Here is a 20,255-nt window from a genome sequence, read left to right on the forward strand (position 1 = left end):
ACATGAGGCCATTTGTCACATTAGGTTATTAGCTGTATGAGAATTAGCTTTCAAATCCAACTTAATAAATCAGGTCTTAGATTTTAAAATTCTTATAAAGATTATTAAGAGTTTCAGTGCTACCTAAATACCCAGATGCAGGCAAAATGCATTTTCATTGTTTTCTGTTCAGTTTATTACTTTTAAACTATCTAAGTTATTGCAATTTTATAACTTTTAAGCTGACCATTTTTTACTTATAAGAATATATGCTATCTCGGCAAGCAGTAAGGGCCTTGGTAAACAAAAGGAAACCTAATAGCTATTGTTTGAATGAATGGATGGAGAGATGACTGTGTTGTGGCCGACTCACACATACTGTTCATTTCAGCTCAGTGGACAATGAGCAGCTAATGTGAGCCAGGCACTGTGCTTGGAAACCCAATTAAAGAGACAAGTCTTCATTCAACCTTTAGGCCTGTGCTCTAGAACAAAGGCTGCCACTAACACGGAAGCTTATTACCATATGCTACATGACAATTTAGAGGTAGATAAAAGGTGTGTTGGGAAAAAAGGACTGAAGTGGTGATCTAAATTTTTCCAGGCAGAGACAAAGTGTATGGAGAGAGCTCTAGGCAGATGGAACAGCATGAAGAAAAGCGTATCAGTCAGATGTGTTGAAAAAACTACAAATGGCCTACTGGTTGGAATGACAAGTCAAAGGTGCAGGAGGGGAAGACAGAATGCTGGGAGATGGGACTGGTTTTTGGAGGGCCTCATAAATCATGCTGAGGACTTTGCACTTTATCTAACGAGGTGGTGGGGAACGGTCAAAAGAGAAAATCTCCTGGTAGAAAAATGGAAGGCAGATTCTGGGGACCAAATCATGACTCCTACTGAAGTTATTGATTATAAATACAAGTCTCTCATGAAAAGTAGGAGCTGTCCCTGACATTGATCTATTATGTAGTCAGTGAATAAGCAAAGAGCTGTGGGCAAAGGAAGTGCACATAGGAAAGGTGACCACAAAGTCACCAGGGACCAGTTTTAATGTGTGGCTCTAGGTGTCAGGTTCATTATTACATCATTATACCTCATTTTGTTTTATTAAAATAATTTACAATAGCCAAGAGTTGGAAGCAACCTAGGTGCCCGTCAGTAAATGAATGGATCAAAAAACTATAGTACATATACACAATGGAATTTTATGCGGCAGAAAGAAAAAAGGAGCTCCTACCTTTTGCAACATCATGGATGGAACTGGAAAGCATTATACTGAGTGAAATAAGCCAGGTGTTGAAGGACAAATACCATACGATCTCACCTTTAACAGGAAGCTAAACAACAAAACAAACAAGCAAGCAAAATATAACCAAAGACACTGAAATAGAGAACAGGCTGACAGTGATCAGAGGGGAGAGGGGAGAGAATTTCAGGGGAAATAGGGGAGGGATTTAGAAGAACATATATAAAGGACACATGGACAACAACTGAGAAGGGTGGAAATGGGAGGGATGGGGGGAGCACAGGGGTCGGATGGGATGGGAGTAATAGACAGAAAACTGTACTTGAAAAATAATTAAATAAAAATTTTGAAAAAAAATAAATTAAAAAAATAATGTAAGTCCCACTTTCACTGTTATGTTTTTAATGCAATTTAAGTTATCCATATCAAATCCTAATATTGAATTTTCTGGGGGCCTGGAGGTTCAAGAGAAGTCAGATGATCTTTATCTGATGGACTCCNTGGGGGGAGCACGGGGGTGGGATGGGATGGGAGTAATAGACAGAAAACTGTACTTGAAAAATAATTAAATAAAAATTTTGAAAAAAAATAAATTAAAAAATAATGTAAGTCCCACTTTCACTGTTATGTTTTTAATGCAATTTAAGTTATCCATATCAAATCCTAATATTGAATTTTCTGGGGGCCTGGAGGTTCAAGAGAACCTTGAAGATAAAGATCATCGGATAAAGATCCGATAAAGATCGGATAAAGATCATCCGTCAGATGATCTTTATCTGACGGACTCCATTTGAAGTTTCCTCTGTGTTTATATAGGCATGACATTAAACCTAACTAATTCTTCTCTAGGACAAGGCTATAGTGTTATACCTTCTTTCTTATACAATGGTTCTCAGGCATTCCCCCCAACCCAACCTCCTTTTCTCTATTTTATTCCACTTGTTTGTGTGTCTAAGTTTTCAGGGTTATCAAGCTTGAAAAAAGACTGCAATACAACACGCTGGACCTCCCAGCTATGTGTTTATAAGCAGGAGGGTAAGCCTTCCATGACAACGTTCTGTCTTGTGACATGGGTCAATCTCTGCGTCCATGCTAAGTGCGCACTCTCTCTCTCTCTCTCAAACATTTCTGCCTTTTAACAGGGGACAGAATTAAAAACCCAACTCTTTATGTGGGTGTCTTCATTTTCCTACATTTTAGAGACAGTCCTTTTAATATCTGGGAAGATTCCTCATACAGAATTCACTTCTGTGGCTACATGTTGCTGGTTATGACTCAAGCTCAGCACCTGAACACGTTTTATAACCATTTACTTAACACCACAACTTGAATAGTTATTAGAAAAGAAGTGGGATCAGAAATTGAGTGACTCAGTGAAGCTGCCCGTCGCTCAATTGGATGAGCAAACTATAAATGACCACTTTTACAATTTATTTAGACTTTTCACACAAAATATATAGAGGACTCTAATTTCTAGATATGCTCCACTAATTTTTTAGACATAAAACCAAATAGTGTTGTAAATTACTATATAAAAATCAATATAAATATGTCTCTAAAATTTTCCTAAGTGTTTATTGGTTGTGAAAGGTCAATTTCAATATTTAAAAAACAAAACCACATACCCAGTTACGACTATGGATTCAAGCACTTTACACACTTGTGGATTTAAAAATGGTGTAGCCAGCCTTGGCTGGTGTGGCTCAGTGGGTTGAGTGCTGGCCTGTGAACCAAAGAGTCACCAGTTTGATTCCTGGTCAGGGCACATGCCTGGGTTATGGGCTGGCTCTCCAGCTGGGGGTGCAGGAGAGGCAACCACACATTGATGTTTCTTTCCCACTCTTTCTCCCTTCTTTCCCCTCTGTTAAAAATAAATAAAATCTTTAAAAGAAAAAAAACTGTGTAGCCAACACAACTGCCCTGTGAGTGTTGGGACATAGAATTAGCTACCTGTGTTCTTGAGATGAGGGGCAAGTCACTGACATCACCTGTAATTAACCACCTGCTCTCCCAATTACAGAATCACAGATCAGATATTCTGGAAAGCAACGAATGCTCCACACTTCAGATTAAAGGTACAAATTTACATAATAGGAGAACATTTATCCTACTAATGGTTTCTAGTAATTCATACTCAACTTGCATTTAAGAGTCACACATGGATGTGAATTTAAGCACTATCTTTTCAAGATTTTGCTAGAGATGCTCTGGAAGCTACAGGAAGCAGTTGCTCCATGAGATTAATCTATTTGGAGGGAATAAGTATTGAATAATTCACTTTCAACACATACGTATCAAATTTAGAGCTTGAAAAGACATTAAATTATTCTCTTCTCATTCTCAAAAGACCACCTTTATTTATTTTTTTCCCAAAAGACCATCTTTAAAAAACAAAAGTAAAAGGCATTCGTGAGTTTTGGTTGGGTTCATTCAAGGACTATAACCAACTAGCAAAACCATTCATGGTATCAGAAATGCATGGACAGAACCCCTACTTAGGATTTAAGCAAGAGAGTAGTTTCACTCATTCAGACAAACATTTAAAGAGCACTTACTCTATGCCAAGTACTGTTTTTGATGTAACAGGGAATAAAACAGACACAAATCCTACCCTTCATGGACCTTTTATGGGGGCAGGAGCAAGGAAGAGTCAGGATTAAGTAAAATAATACAGTATTTGAACAGTAACTGATAAGGAGGATAAAGAAAATGGGACAAGGGATATAGAAATTGTCAGTGAGGGGGCAGGGGCTGCTTATTTCAGAAGGGTGGCCAGAGAGTGCCTCACTCAGCAGGGGACACTTGAGTAGACAGTTAACACAAATGAGAACTCAAGTCCTGCTGGTGTCTACAGAGAAAGCATCTCAGCCAGCACAGCTGCTGCTCGGTAAGGTGTCTGGTGTGTAGGAGGAAAAGCGAGTCGGGCAGGGTGGTGTGAAGGGAGAACAAGGAGGGCTGTAGGAAACTGAGTAGCAGAGGTAGTCAGGGAGGGGGAAGTTCAAGTGGAACCTGAAGGTGATAGTAAAGCCATAGGTTTTTACTTCAGGTGAATAGTCTGGGAGGAACTTTGCTATCTGAGAGAATGGGTAAGGGAAAATACAGGTTGTAAAATTTTAGAGACTGATCACTTGGGATATCTGAGTTATGATGAAGCATAAGTACTTCATTTTACAATGAGACAATGAAAACAAAGAGCAATTGGGATTTGCCCTTGTGTAGCTAGTAAGAAGCAGGTTTGGGATGCGAAGTTGAATCCTTCCACAATCACACATGCTGCCCCAAAGTTTCACAGGAAGGTTCAGGAAGGAGTAGGCCTGGGCTTCACGGGGACTGCAGTTAGTGTCAGTGTGCTCAGAATCAGTGACCCTAGGCTGAACAAGCACTTTAACACAGTGAAGGGAGTGGGATTCTCTAACAGCATGCTTTGATCTTGCTTTAGGCAAGTATTTCATTTATCCGATGTCTTTAACCAGGGGCTTGAAAAAAGATTTCAAGTGGTTAAATTTTTTTGTCCCTACATACTCTCTTTGGTGGTAAACTTAGTGTGGTCTCACGAACAGGTTTAGGGGACATACAGTGGCCCTCTGTGATCTGCGTTAGTAATGTATCTGTAAGTTGGGCTGCCACTTCCATGGGAAAGTGCTCTATGCCATTTAGTTTAGTTTTTAAGGCTGGAAGCTAATTAAGTTGAGAGCCTGAGTTCTTCTCTGTCTGGTCTCATACCTTGACAGCAACACTGCTGCAGACTGTATCCCAAACCCTGACCAGCTGTCTTGAAAATGTACATGACTCATCAGAAGAAGGGCAGGGGCACACTGTGGATGGAAAAATAATTACTCAGAGCACATGCCATACTGATAGTGGGTCAGAAGCATTCTCTTAGTACTCAGAGGCAACCTGATGATTAGTTGAACTGGAATAAAGCTGGTTAACTCCCTGGCTCATGACAACAAAGGCAGATGAGCAGCAATTTTCTTTCTGGGTGTGAGTGTCTCAAGTCTGCGGGGGCCTGTGTTGCGAGTTTCTTTCTCAGTGGGACTTCTCCGTGTGGGAGTATGTACATGGTCTAATCTGGGATGTGATTAAGTAAGATCACACTTTGTTTGTTTTCACTCTGTGTTCTTCTTGAAAGGCTGAATCCAGCTATAATTCTCATGAATCCCCCTATTTACCCTAATTTCATATACCAGGCATTAGAGGCTTTTGAGTTCAGAGCACAAGCTTAACTATATAATATTGTCAATTAGCATGTTGCTAATAAGCTTAGTCCTTCTACACTTTCCAAGATGTTATGCTGGCATCTAAGATGTGAAGACACTGAGAGAATATGTTTCAAAAGAGATCAGTTCCTAAAATAGCATATTCAATAAATCATCTGCACTACAGTGCGGAAGGCAACATGCTGTAGAAGCCAAGAATATTGACTCTAGTTCTATTCTGTGCTATGCTGCTGACCTATTGAAATTAGGGTAGTAACCTTGAAATTAGGGTAGTTTCTTTTTATGGCCTCAGTATAATAACTGCACTGGACAACACGATCTTTGCATTTTCTTCAAAACAAAGTGTTTCTAGTTTGTTTACTTTCATTGAGAGTCAAAGTGAAAACATGTATTTGAAGTCGAGATAAACTAGTTGTTTTTAACACACTGGGTGTCGGCCTGGACACACCTGTGTTCTCAGCTTGTCTCCCCCTTATTAGTTGGGTGAGCTTTTGCAATTTCCATACTTTTGAATTTTATTAACTGAAAAGCAAGAAAAAAATCCAGAAAAAAATTTTGGGAGGATTAATTTAGATGGCATACTTAGATAAGTGAATAATAGTACACAATATAAAAATTGTAGCTATTGTTATTTTTTTCTCTACACATTTCTACCTATGGTTTGTGTATGTTAATAATTTCATTACATTAGTAATGTATAAATAAAAAACAGTTCCTCACATAAACTGCAACCTCATCCAATAACATGTCATCATTTGAGGGATGAAGAGACACCCACAATAAAATCTCTGAGTGCAGAATGCCTAAAATTTTTGTATCTGCAGTTACTTTTTATACTAACAGGACACTGAAGAACCCATCTTAGTACCAGTTGAGTCACGCAGGCATTCACTGGCATCTGGCAGTCTGCAGAAACAAGTCCTTTTGAGACTACTACCTGGCCAGGTGAGTGTTGACAGCACAGGGGAAATTAATGCCTGATATAGGTGAACAGACCAGAAGGGTAAGACCCAGAAAACCCATGGATTGTAAGATGAAGCCCCGTATCTGGTGTGGCAAGAGGGTGAGGTGAAGAGGCGTGAGAAGAGGGTTGCACTACTCCCAGAATACCAGGGTCACCATTTGCTGAGTGACAGGATTCGTAAGGCACCTGCTTTTGTAACCATACACACACATGTATAGCAGTTATCTCATGCTGAGCCATTTTTCTCAGTATTATTTGGTTTCACATAGAAATTCTTGGGCTTAAAGTAGATTCACAAATCAAGATCTGCTTTTTCTGAATAGAAACATGCACTAGTTAATTCTAAAGAAAAAACCAATACTTTCCTCTAGAGTCTTCTGATGGGCATAAATAAATATTTCTCACATTTCCTAACCTTTCTTTAGTCATTTGAATTATGATTTGAATTTCATCATATAGCTCTTCCTTTTAGTCCAAATGTCAGCTTTATAATAGGATATTCTTGTTCCTCATTATAATTCATTAATAGCATTTCATAAACTTAGTACTGTAAATCTCATTAATTTGAAATTCAAAAAAGGAAAAAAATGGTAACTTACAATAAAAAAGAATTCATTGTACATGCTAATTCATTTCAACAAGCAAAACAAAAACAAAACCAAAAAAACCTGACCCTTAGCCTGCCTCCTTCTCTAAGAAAAGAACTGATAAAAAAAAAGACAAATGGGAGGCTGGGGGTCATTAAAGTTTGTTTTAACTCTGTCATTTTGGCATATTTATATTGTGAACTCTTGAACACTGGCTGCCACTGAGTAAGTTTATCAGTAACCTGTGATGATAAAATGATGGTACTTTATCAAAACCATCCCATAACTATGCTGGGGCCCCCAAAACATTGGCCACTGAATGTACATGAGGCGCACTGAAGACCTTGAAGTAATAGTTAACCATAAACTGCCTGTAGCTAGTACTTCACTGCTACAGCTTTCCTGATTCTGGGACAATATTTTCGAATAAAGTAGATGTGACAGAGACCGGCAGGTATTCTCCAGAATCTTTCTTCTTCTTTCTGGGAACACAGTACACCATCTACATACCCCAGGCGCCTTCCTGGTAGTTAGGAGTGGTCACGCAATACCGTTTCAGCCACCTGAACGTGCAGGGAATGCTAGGTGCTGTTTCCAGGCCTGGGTCACTGAAACCTCCCAACTTGCTCTTCCACCTTATTTTCTATGTTCTGGTGCCTGAAATGGACATGACCCCAGTGCAACCTCTGGAAGACTTGCTAAGGATGGAAACATTGTCATCAGCTGGGCTGGTGAATGACAGCTTGTAGGGAGGCTACTCTGATAACCTCTTTGCCAATTTATTGTTAACATGAGGAAGAGAAAGATATCTACTGTTTTTGAACCATCGTATACTTAAGAGCTAATTCTTACAGCCACTAGCATATTGTAACTAATACAGTGACTATTAACGGTTTGAGAAGATACTGTTTTAAGTCACTGAGAATTGTTTGTGTGTGCATTTGTTTTCAATTTACCATGAAGATCATTCATGTAAACTAACCAACTAACCACAGGGAGTGTATTTTCATAGGCTTACTGTACCACTTTATGAATTTTTGCAGTCTTCAGCAAAGGATAAAAATCATTCACTTAATATAATCTATTGGGAAAAGGCTAACAGTTGTTTCACTGAAAAAAAAGTCTGTACAGAGACAAGGGGGAAAGGACTTTAGACAGTTATAAACTTTGTCATTAAGAATCCACACTTTAGTCCTGGGTGGTGTGGCTCAGTGGATTGAGTGCTGTGAACCGAAGAGTCGTCAGTTTGATTCCCAGTTAGAGCACATACTTGGGTTGTGGGCCAGGTCCCTGGTAGGAGGCACAGGAGAGGAAACCACACATTGATGTTTCTCTCCCTCTTTCTCCCTCTCTTCCCCTCTCTAAAATAAATAAATAAAATCTTAAAAAAAAAGAATCCACAAGCCACACTCACAGAATGCAGAAGTTATAAAGGAACCACACAGGTCATCCATTTTTAACTTCACATTTGAGGCTGAAATAGATGCCACAAAAAAAGAAAAAGAAAACACTACTACATTTGTGCAGAAAGAAATGATTTGTTTTGGAAATATATTTTATTTTTAAAAAGAAAATTAACAGTGAGGGATTGAAGTCTGGTTTTTTTTTTTTTTTTTTTAACTCAGTGAAATCACTGGCCCTAAAGAAGATGGTAAGTAGTCATGGCAGATAATGTGTGTGTGCAAGCAGAACACATGCAGACCACGAAGACATGGACGGTACTCAAAGTGGAAAGAGAAATAGTCTCCGCTATATACACACACAAACAGATTAGGCTTTTACTTAAAGTTCTGGGTTCTAATATGATCTGGCTACTAAAAGAAATGAAGACGGTTCAAAGAACTAAAATGGTCAAAGAAAAAGGTGAAAGACTGAAGAAAAGGAGGGCTTCATTTTGAAAATAGGGGGAAAAGATAATGGGTAGAGATTAACTGAGAGGAATATAACCATAAAAGGGATTTTAGAAAAAAAAATGGATTTGTTTGCGGAATTCCAAATGTATAGAGCTATGCAAGCAGACAAGAATTTAACATAAATAAAGTAACTACCCTTCAGCACGGCAGGATATACGCTGCTGTAGCAACAAGCACTGGTAGCAGTTCGTCCGGGCTGACCAACCCAGAGAGGGGCACTTATTTACAAGTTACATGTTCAGAGAGGAAAACGGATGCTAGGTCTCCATTTCTAAATTTTTGGAGGTTATCATCATGAATTATGACTTTTCCCCCAGAAATTATTTTATGGTACCAGTGATACTTCTAGAATATGGGAGGGAAAAACTAATTTTTTACTCAGGATGACATATCAAGTTCTAATATTTTTATGGCTCCGGTAGTTTGCACCTTATTTACAATTAGATAATATAGATTTGGATATACACATGTATAAATACAACCTTAAATATGTATATGTATGTACATATGTATATTAGTGCTAACTAAGAGCATATTTCTGAAGCTATTTCTTTTCATTAAAGAATTGCTAAGAAAGAGATCGCAAGTTATTATTTAATTTTGGCCCCTGTGATTTTCCTCCTTCCCCAGTGAACACTAAATCAAAATTATATTTTGATATATTTCCTTATGTTTCATTTCAGTTACACAGGGAATCTCTTGTGGAGGGAACATTTTCTGTTTTACGTTAGTGTTTATTGCCTCTGACGAATCTGTTATGACTTTTCCAAATTCAACACTTGGCATTTTTCTTCTCTTAATTGTGCGTGTAGTCTGTTTTCTTGGTTTTTATGTACCTTTTTATCCTCAGGCAGCCTTTTGATAATCTTAAGTCAAAAAATATGAGATTGCTGAATTTTTGGCCCTTTGGTATTGTGTAGACACAAGAGAGTGCAAGTCGCTAGTAATTAATATGCTTTAGCCTGCTGCTTTCTTTGAGTCAAGGCAAGAATTTCTTAAAATAATGACATAGAAAGTATAAATTCCATGTTGTCTATACTTACAAAATTTATTGGTAGAAATTAGTTCATGCACAGCCATCTCTGAGCTCATGACAGTGCATTTATTCAGTAGAATCAACAGAACATTTTTTCAAAAAAAGATAACTGCTTTTTTATTGACATTAACTTAGCTGATGCAGGACATTTTTATGAACCCTTTAGAAATCAATGTCACCAGATGAGAATGTGAAAACACTTGAAAGAGGCCTGATATAATGCATCAAAATTCTTAACCAAATAAAAATGTAGATACAGGAAACAGACTGAAGGTTGTCAGAGGGGCGGGAAGACACAGGTGAAGTGATTAAGAAGTACAAATTAGTAGTTCCAGAATAGTCATAGGGATGTAAAGCACAGCATAGGGAATACAGTCAGTAATACAGCAACTATGTATGGGGCCAAGTGAGTAATTGAAATACCAGGAGGATCACTTTGTAAAGTATATGATTACCTAACGACTCTGCTGTATACCTGAAACTAATATAACATATTTAATGCAAACTGTAATTGAAAATAAAAATCATTATATGTATTGTAATTTTTGCTGAAAAGTGCCTGCATCTCTTAGGCTACTTCTGAAAGAGAACAGAAGGCTATAATAAACAACAAAGGTCACTACAAGGCTTAGGTTAACCAGCTTTGACACGAATTTGGAATTTGGTCCTTCATGTCTCTAGGGAGTAGCTCAAGGTTCTTCCTTGAGGAAATTCACAATGTACAGAAACTTGCACCCCTCAGAAAACACTGTGAAAAGAGATGATCTTCCCAGACAACAAAACCAAACCAAACAAAAAAACTACTTTTTTTGTCAACAGGGATTACTTGTATGTCAAAGGTGAAGTTTACATTTAGAAAACATATGCCATAAAACCAATGAAGTCTACCTTCTCTGATTAAATGCATTCTATGCAGATGTTGCTCTTTAAATTATTTTGAAACCTATCTTGTACATTATTGTCCTCATGCTCAGGTATGATCTTAAACTTGTTCTCCAATTATTTTATGTATGTGTGTGTGCATACAGGGGTAGGCAAAGGTAGATTTACAGTGGTGAGTACACAAAACACAGAGTTTATTCTTGCATTTGCTTGTATTATTTGTGGAATAACTGCATGTGTCCCCTTACCTCCCTTACTTGGTTCATGAGGCCTGGAACTGTCCTTTCAATTTACTTGTATTCTTTTGTCCTTCCAAATCAGCTAGACTTTTACTACTGCACTAAAAACTGCATTAAGAACCACACGTGCAACATAGCACATGAAGTGCCATGGCAGTTACAGAGAAGAAAAGGGCACAGTCCCTAATCTGAAGTATGTTTTCACAGTGCAGCTGGCAAAATAAGGCACAGAAAGTCACCCGACAACCATGTAGTCTGTGGGGGCCAGAAAAAACAATCAGTGCTCTGAAAAGCATGGGACAGTATGGTGATGGGGGGAAGATTTCAGAGGACACTGAGACCTGACCCAAGTCCTCAGGGAAGGGTCAGAGTTGACCTGCTAGAGAAGAGGAGAGGGCATAAATGGTGACGGGGAAGCACAGGAGACTGGAGTGGGTGGTTTTGGGGGGGAATGTTTATTCCAAGTATATGTACAAGTGACACTTTTCAGACAATCCCATTGAAATTCTTGGGCTTCAGCTGTGAAAAAACATGCATGGAGAATGTACTTGTGACCTCACACTATACTTGTACTCAACTTAAAACTACTTCCAAAATGAGACTTCTCAGTGCCGTGTCTCTACTGTTTTAAAGATAATTTCCAATATTAGCTTTCAGTGCTCTATTGTTTGACCTCCATGATAATTACTTGATTTCTAATTAAATGTCTTATGCTGAAAGGCTATTGAGTTAAACACTCTTCCTTTTTCTAATTTTGAGCTACTTTATACTAGGTTTTATTCTTGAAATAATTAATGGCTATCTTCCAACACTTGAAATTCTTGGCTTTGTTTCAGAACATAATTCTATTTTAACAGTTCTTATTTCTCATCTGTGGTTTTTATTTTTACAAAAAATATAATTAAAATTGGGGAAAATAGGCAAGAAAAAAGCTATGACATATATCATTTAATATTGAACAAGGAATAAAACCATGCTCAGAAACAGACTGAAAGAGGTCTGTAGCAGCAGGCTTTCCCAGGAGAGAGAATTGCTAAAGAGTGCATCTTAAGCAGAAGAAAATTGATACAATAGGAAGGAGTGAAATGCAGGAAAAAAATGATGGACAAAAAATTTGCTAATCACATGTGGGTAAAATTTCAGAAGCACCGGCGTTTAAAACAAAAGTAACAATGATGAAGTCTGGGTAGCATAGGTACTAGGAGGGTATAAGAGTATGGGAAATAACAACCAGCAAGTCAGGAGGGCGTGATGACAGGGGTAAAGGCGTCCTGCATCTTTGCATTGTTCGGGAAAAGGGCTTAGTTGCTATCCACATTAGATGTTGTTACATCAAGTTTACAATTCAAAAAAATGGATACGTGTTAAAAAATGAAACAGGATATAATTTCCCGAACCAGAGAAAGAGGGGTGGGGAAAGGAACATCAAAACCCTTAAATAATGTAACAGAAAGACAAGGGGAGAAGCAGCAGCCTGGGGAAGAAAACAATTCCAAAACTGCTTCACTCAGTTCAGAAGGGGGCCCTTCTCCTTGGAAGAATATTTTCGTCAGTGAATGAGTACAGGCGTATAAAAGGACACATATGTTTTAGGTGAAGATGAGTTATGAACTGGGCACATACTAAGGTAGCCAGACAATGCATGACGAAAATGATAACCAAAGCTTTCTCAACACCTTCCTGACCACCCAGTCTCTACAAAAACTGATTACAAATAATCAGAATAGAGTATTTACTGGGGAGGGAAAACGGGGAATGAGACAGAGTCTAAGAGAGGTATTCAAGGCAAGGACTGATAGCGTATTTCTGTACCAAAAAGAACCCTAAGAATATAACTTTTTATGATTTTGTACAATGTAAAGACTCAGTGAATCACAAGAGGCCATCGACAGCTATAAGTCATGAAGTGGTTTTCCTAGCAACTGACCTGACCTCGTGTCTCACACCAATTCACTAGGGACCAGGACTGGGAGGGGAAGAGGTCAAAGGGCACACAAACTGGGACAATGTCAAGCAGCTACAAGTATGTAGCTATTTAATGATTAAACTTTTTTAATTTCACATTTTCAATTTGCGATACTCTTCCCAGCACACCGATGTTTTCTCAGACCTTTTCTATTTAATATCCTTATTTCTCCTATCTAACCATGAACTCCTTCACTTGGGCCAATTTCCTTCACCAACATTTCTTATTTCCTGTTCTGCCTTTGGTGCTACTCTCCAACTTCCCAATTCTAGTCTTCTTTCATTTTTCTGTCTTCATCCCAGCTGTATCATGTATAATTTTTAAAAGTCTGTATAGGTTCCCCATAAACTCACTGGGTTCCACACATACACTGAACTCACACCCTCCTCTAGTAGACATTGCAGTTGACTTTTGAGCAACAAGGAATTAGGAACGCTGACCCTGCATGCGGTGGAAAATCCATGTATAACTTTTATACCCCCACAACTTAACTAGTAGTATCCTGCTACTGGCCAGAAGCTTTACTGATAAGATATACAGTAGATTAACATATTTAAAAATAATCTTTATTATATTTTTCCATTACCATTTAATCCCCTTATGCCCTCTCCCCCAGCAATCACCACCCTGTTTTCCATGTCCATGGAAAAGAGTCCTTTTTTTTTTTTTGCACAATCCTTCCACCCCCTACCCTTTCCTGGATTATTAGCCCTCATCTGCTCTCCATCTATGAGTATCTCTATTTAGCTTGTGAGTCCAGTTTGCTTGTTAGATTCCATATGAGTGAAATCATATGGTATTTGTCTTTCACTGACTGGCTTACTTAACTTAGTATAAAGTTCTTCAGGTCCACCTATACTGTTGCAAAGGGTAAAATTTCCTATTTCTTTATGGCTGAGTAAAATTCCATTGTGTAAGTGTCCCTACTTGTTTCACCCACTCTCTATTGATGGACGCTTGAGCAGCTTCCATATCATGGCTACTATAAATAATGCTGCAATTAACAGCATTATTTACGATGATGTTCTTTTGGTTTTATTTTGGGTTTTAGGCTCTTTAATGTTTTGGGTTCTTTTGGATATATTCCCAGAAGTGGAATTGCTGGGTCAAAAGGCAGATCCATTTTTAATTTTTTGAGGTATCTCCACACTCCTTTCCACAGTGGCTGCAACAGTCTGCACTCCCACCAACAAGATTAACGTATATTTTGCGTGTTATATTATATACTCTATTCTCACAATCATCTGCAGAAAATATTTAAAAATCATAAGAGAAAATTTACTTACAGTATTTATTGGAAAAATCCACATGTAAGTGGACCTGTGCAGTTCAAACCCATGTTGTTAAAACAGCGATTGTATAAGGTAGGACTTAAGTTGCTTGGGCTCATGTCCTTGCTACCTCTCCTACTAGTCATGTGGGTTTAAGCAGAGCACCCTCTGCATTTCAGATGGACTGCAGATTAACTCAGTTATAAAGGGTGGGTAGTAATACCTATTTCATTAAGTTGTGAATAGTAAATGAATTAACATACAAAAGTACAAAACAGTGCCTGACATACATTCAGCATTTTATAAGTGCTACCTATTATTATATACTCAAAACACTGGATTAGTCTTGGACACATAGAAGGTTCAAACATGGGTCCAAGTTCAAAGGAAATTTATAATCTAGTGGTATTCCAGAAATGTAAATCATTCACCCTTCAAAGATGCTGACTGAAATGAGTACCACCCAGAAAAACGTTCATAATCTGAAAAGAACTGGTTTCCCCACATTTAACCAAGGTATGGATACAACCTAAGTTTCCATCAACAAAAGAATGGATTAAAAAAGATACGGTATATGTTGGAATATATGGAATACTATTCAGCCATGAGGAAGAATAAACTAAGCCATTTGTGGCAACATGGCCCTTGATCCGTAATGTTAAGTGAAATAAGTCAGACAGAAAAAGGCAAATAATATATTGTATCACACATCATAAAAACAGAATGGTGCTTACCAGGAGCTAGGGGGTGGGAGAATTGGGGTGATGTTGGTTCAAGAGTACAAACTCCCACTTAGAAGATGACTCAGTTGGAGGATCTATGCACAGTATTGTAATTATAGATAATACTGTACTGTACACTTGAAAGTTGCTAAGTGTAGCTCTTAAATGTTCTCACCACAAAAAAAATGGTAACTATATGACATGATGGAGATGTTTGCTAATGCTACCAGAGCAACTGTACTGCAATACATAAGTGTATAAATCAATAAGCTGCATGCCTTAAACTTACACAATGTTATCTGTCAATTATACCTCAATAATGTTAAGGGGAAAAGACTTAGATGGGGATCCCCAGGAATACATTTAATCCACAGGAGCCAACTGACTGCAAATTTGGCAGCCTGGGGTAGGAAGCTATCTCAAATTGATCCTTAGGTCTTTATGAGTAAGCTATGATAAAGGTGCAAGAAATATGGAATTCTAATTAACGTGAAATTGGGATAGAAAGGCTCCCAAACTGAAGTAACTGAATTTTCTGAAGAAAGTCTGAAATAAACTATTTAAACACTGTCAAACTTACTCAGAAAATGGTGTGAGGAGACAGTCACACCATCCCATTTACATTTTTATTGTGTGGCCTCTTGAGAAAGTCCTAAAAATAGATGGCTTGGCTCTGAGCTTAAATCAGTGCTCCCTGGAGCTTTGTCCTTTGGGGATATGGTAGGTTTTTATCTACTGTGTGAGTCACCAAGTGGCAGAAAAAGACTTCAGCAGAATTTCTAAGATTACAGTTGCCATACACAAAAGGCAAAGAAGGAACGTTGTCAATTAGCAATATTATTCCTGCAGAATAAATATTAGCCTCTTAAATCACAGATCATGGGATTACCTTAAAAGCTCTCTTCACTCAATTTTAATACATGACTCTAAGCTGTGGGTTTTGTCAGTTTGGCTTTGGGAAATTGAGTCTATAAATAAAAATGGTGTGGCAATAATACAGAAAACATTTGACTTTCAAATAAAGGGACATCTCTTAGATCCTTTTTCTTTTGGACAGATGGCAGTGAGCATAAGAAGACATGTCTTAAATGCTGACAATACATAAAGACAGTTTGCAGTCAGCTTGCACCAAATTTCATAGATTAGGTACAGCCTATCGCAATTTCTCAGTAGACATGAAGTAAGTGAATTCTTAAAAAATGAAGAATCTGTTCATATGTGAACACATTATGCTGACTCTTAGTATTTGGTTTCCTTTTCTACAGGGAGAGAGCTCTGGTATCTCTTCAAGGGTTGGGTATAAAGTAGATATTCAAAGTCCTCTGTGTCCAAATGCCACTCAAGAAGGAACACTATGATCCCAGCTGTACCTTCGCTCTGTGGGCTTTGCCTCATGGATATTCCCAGACACTGGAGCACTCATTTTAGTAAAATGCTAACATTCAGATGCTGGGAAAGGCTGGTACCAAGGTGATTTCAGTAGTAAGAATTTTTGGAAAAAGAAATCACACCTAAATAATTACTTGATATATTCTGGAATAAAACTGGATTTCTGTAGTGCAAACAAAGAAAGCAAAGAAGGTTAAGTTTTTTGAATACTACCATGGGACAGCTGGGTTTTTTTGTACATTGAACTTAACACATTTTGAATGGTTGATATATTCTCAATTTATAAGAGAGGAAAGTGAGACAGAAAGGCTAAATGATATGTCCCAAGTTATTCAGTCATTGAGTAGAAACTGAGTTGGAAGCTACGTTTGTATTGGGTTGGCTGAAAAGTCTGTTACGTTTTTTCCATAAAATAAAAGACACTTTTTTCATTTTCACCCATAACTGTATTGATTTGGATATTTTGTGTATGTCGGCTGTCTCCCATTATTGGCTTCTTCTGTAGAGGCCACAGGTGCTGCCAAACATCTTCCAGTGCATAAGGCAGCCCCACAGCAAAGAATTATTTGGCCAAAATGTCAATAGTACCAAGAAACTTCGCAAACCTCTTTTGACACATCCAATCAGTCACAGCACCTTCTCCATACACTGCACAAATCTGTTTTTGCATTTCAGTTGCATTTTTACCTTTCTTGAAATAAAGCATCACATGCCTATAAATGTTGCATATTTTCTTCCATCTTCAATATTAAAATGGCTTCACAAAAATTCACTAATTCTGGTAAGTTTTTTAAAAAATGCACACTGCTATGACAACTGTCACAAATTAATGTAACAAAATTGTTTTCAATGATGTTAAAGACAACTAAGCACTACTAGACTCATCGTATGGAAAAAACATAACAGACTTTTTGGCCAACCCAGAAGTGTCAAACTAGAAACAACCAGACCATCACACCCTTATATGATAAGGTTTGCACTGACTGTCTGTAAATGTTTTAAAATACTGGGGAAATTTTTTTAATAAAATAAAAAATATAGAAGTCTATGTTTAAGCTTGCATTTAATTTCTAAAAGAAAAATGCTATGTGATTAAAAATATATAGCTTTTTTTCTCTTAGCATTTTTTAAAGCAACACAGCATATCAAGACTTGGATATGAGCATGAAGTCAGTAATTACTATCTGTGGGACACAAAGCAGAAGGCAAATTTTTGTAGCAGGTTTAGGCTATTACCTGACACTAAAACAATTTTGTGTAGTTTATGGGTCAGATTGACCTGCACAGAATCAACCTTAATAGGAGTCAGAGATCAGAAGCAGACATAAAGAGATAGAACACAGCTCAGGAACTGTTGCGACAAAGAAAAACATGTAAATTTGAACAAAAAAAATGCATAAAGTGCTCTGCAGCTTCCCCACCCATACAACAGATGATGAAAAAATCTACTTTGGAAATCTAAAATTTAGGCACATCATCTCTAATGGTATTAGATCTCTAATTTGTCATCTCTAATGACAAATACTTAAATACAGAGGAAAGAAAGATAGTATAATTTGTTTCATGTCATTCAACCGATATACAACCATGAAATAGTAATTACTGTGTGGATGTCAAGCAGCAAATAATCCCATAAATGTTGTGATATTCTTTTCCCTCTAGTGTTCAATCAATTAAAATATGCAGATGGCCTACAGGACGTTAAGGGAGAACCTGATGCAGGAATCTAAATGGAAGGAACACAGTAGTCCCCCCATATCCACGGTTTGTCCCTGTGTGGTGGTTTCAGTAACCTGAGATCAACCACGGTCTGAACCATGGACTCACCTAACGACACATTTCCCAGAACAGAACCTATAACCATTAAGTGGCACGTGATTATAACTGTTCTCTTTTATTATTAGCTGTTACTGTTAATCTCTTACTGTGCCTAACTTACAAATTAAACTTATCATAGGCCTGAATGTTCAGGGAAAAACATCAATACCATCCATGGTTTCAGGTACCCACTGAGGGTCTTGAAATGTATCCCCAAGGGCATGGGGGTCAAGGTCATTGTCATCGTGGATCATGTCAGCTTCCTGGTTCCCTTCAAAGGGACAAATGTAATTTTAGGACTGTATAAATGTAGCTACTCCTTAACTAGGGGCAACGAGCTCGGCACTGCCACCGGGTAGAAACGAGGTGCTGGGCCGGATTAAACAAAGTGGAGGGTGGGATTCGGTCTGCAGGCCTTGTGTTAGCCACCTGTGCCCTAAGGGAAGTGAGAGTATTATAACAAAAATAAATGTCTTGGTGGCCTAGTAGTAAATGTTTTAATACAAATTCTGGGCTTCAATTTATAAGACAGAATGGGAAAAGGAGTCTCCTTTTTCAGTTTTTAAAGGTATGAGGCAAATGGTTTGGGGCACACCAAAGTGCCTGTGATAACTAAAATTGGGCCTTAGGGATAACTAGGACATTAGTAAACTTCTGTGACCATGCCTAAACCCACTCTGAGATAGAGAGAGAGAGAGAGAACGCCATTTGAATGGTGCATCTCTTAGCACTGAAACACAATTATTATTTAACCAATGCTAAACTAGGTTTGTTTTTATTGCACAATATTTGTAAAGTACTCTACTGTAACATACATTACTGGGTATTAAGACTCAATATTATACAGTCAACGCTAAGCAGTGAATATGAAAGTCCTTTATATATTTATTTCAGAATTGATAGTTTTCTTTGACATGGTGTTGATCTCAATTAGTGGTGATTTTCAGAGGGATAATAAAATTCATTTCATTGTTATAACTAGACTCCTGTCATAGTTTTCTCAATCATTCCCAAGTTGAAACTTAGTGTCCTTTGGGTGAGTACAGTCATATTCTAACATTTTCATCATCTCTTTTCCATTGAACACTTTTTCCATACTCCCTGTCCTCCTACTCTCAAACCTGATTAAAACATTTGTATTAAGACATTCCTGTCTCAGAAGAGGCCAAGCATGTTTGCACAAAAGAAGCCTGGGTATGTGAACAAATTGGTGATAGGCTATGAGTCTGGTTTTGACCAATCATCTGTTTGTTGCTCAGTCCTCACCCTCATCTGTCCAATGAGCACACCTAGCTTCTGACTCTATTAAGTAGCCTGATGCGTTTTGGGCATCCAGCTAAGTACTTATCTCCAGTCTCCTGATTTCATGCATCTTCTTGAACACTGGCCACTTCCAATGGGCATTCTATTCTTTTGCCTTTATGCGGCCCTTTGGGTAGCACCTGGGAGTCTAAGCTACTTTCCTTGGTCATCTCCAGGCCTATTAAAAATTATAGAATCTTTATCATGTTCATTTTGATTTTGCAGAAAACTGAGGCAAGGGTCATTTTTTAAAACCTTTCCTAACTTATTTCACCACTCTAATTTCTCTACAGCCTGTTCACAGAGTTATTAGAGTAGATTAAGAGGTCTTGTAGCTAGGGAAATTCTAGCCAGGGAATTGGGTGTTGATCACCCTTGTAAGTTGAAATCCTGAAATGTGGGAAGGAGTCAGGTCCAACACGTCTCCGTGTGGAAACAGGAAAGACTAACTTATCTCACTTTTACTTCCCCAAAAGCGTTCTCAAGGTTTCCCTTCTCTCTCCACCTTACAACCCAACCCCACCACCTCCCTATGCTCTTACTATTATCTTCCTGAGGGTAGACTCTGGCAAATCCATTCTGTCTCACATTCTACTGGGGAAGAAGACAGTCCAAACTGAGGGGAATAAGGCTCTTTCACTTAAGAGTTGAAGAGTTTAACCCCTAATGCTCTCAGTTCGGAGATCTCTCTATAGCAATCCAGAGCACATCTCAGACTGGA

The 20,255-nt window shown here is 38.1% G+C and overlaps 1 protein-coding gene and 1 long non-coding RNA gene across 2 annotated transcripts in view; both read right to left on the reverse strand.

The window, feature by feature from the left end:
* Nucleotides 1-20,255, reverse strand: part of ADGRB3 (adhesion G protein-coupled receptor B3) — a 732,856-nt gene that overhangs the window by 242,924 nt on the left and 469,677 nt on the right. The window lies entirely within an intron of this gene.
* On the reverse strand, nt 210-18,667 carry LOC118978689 (uncharacterized). The gene is made up of 3 exons (XR_005064775.1): nt 18,568-18,667; nt 7,979-7,981; nt 210-221 (listed from the first exon to the last, which is right to left on the reverse strand). It is a non-coding gene; the product is annotated as an uncharacterized LOC118978689 (long non-coding RNA).

This window comes from Sturnira hondurensis, unplaced genomic scaffold, assembly GCF_014824575.4.
Source record: "Sturnira hondurensis isolate 20B ecotype Veracruz unplaced genomic scaffold, ASM1482457v3 Scaffold0022136, whole genome shotgun sequence".
NCBI lineage: Eukaryota > Metazoa > Chordata > Mammalia > Chiroptera > Phyllostomidae > Sturnira > Sturnira hondurensis.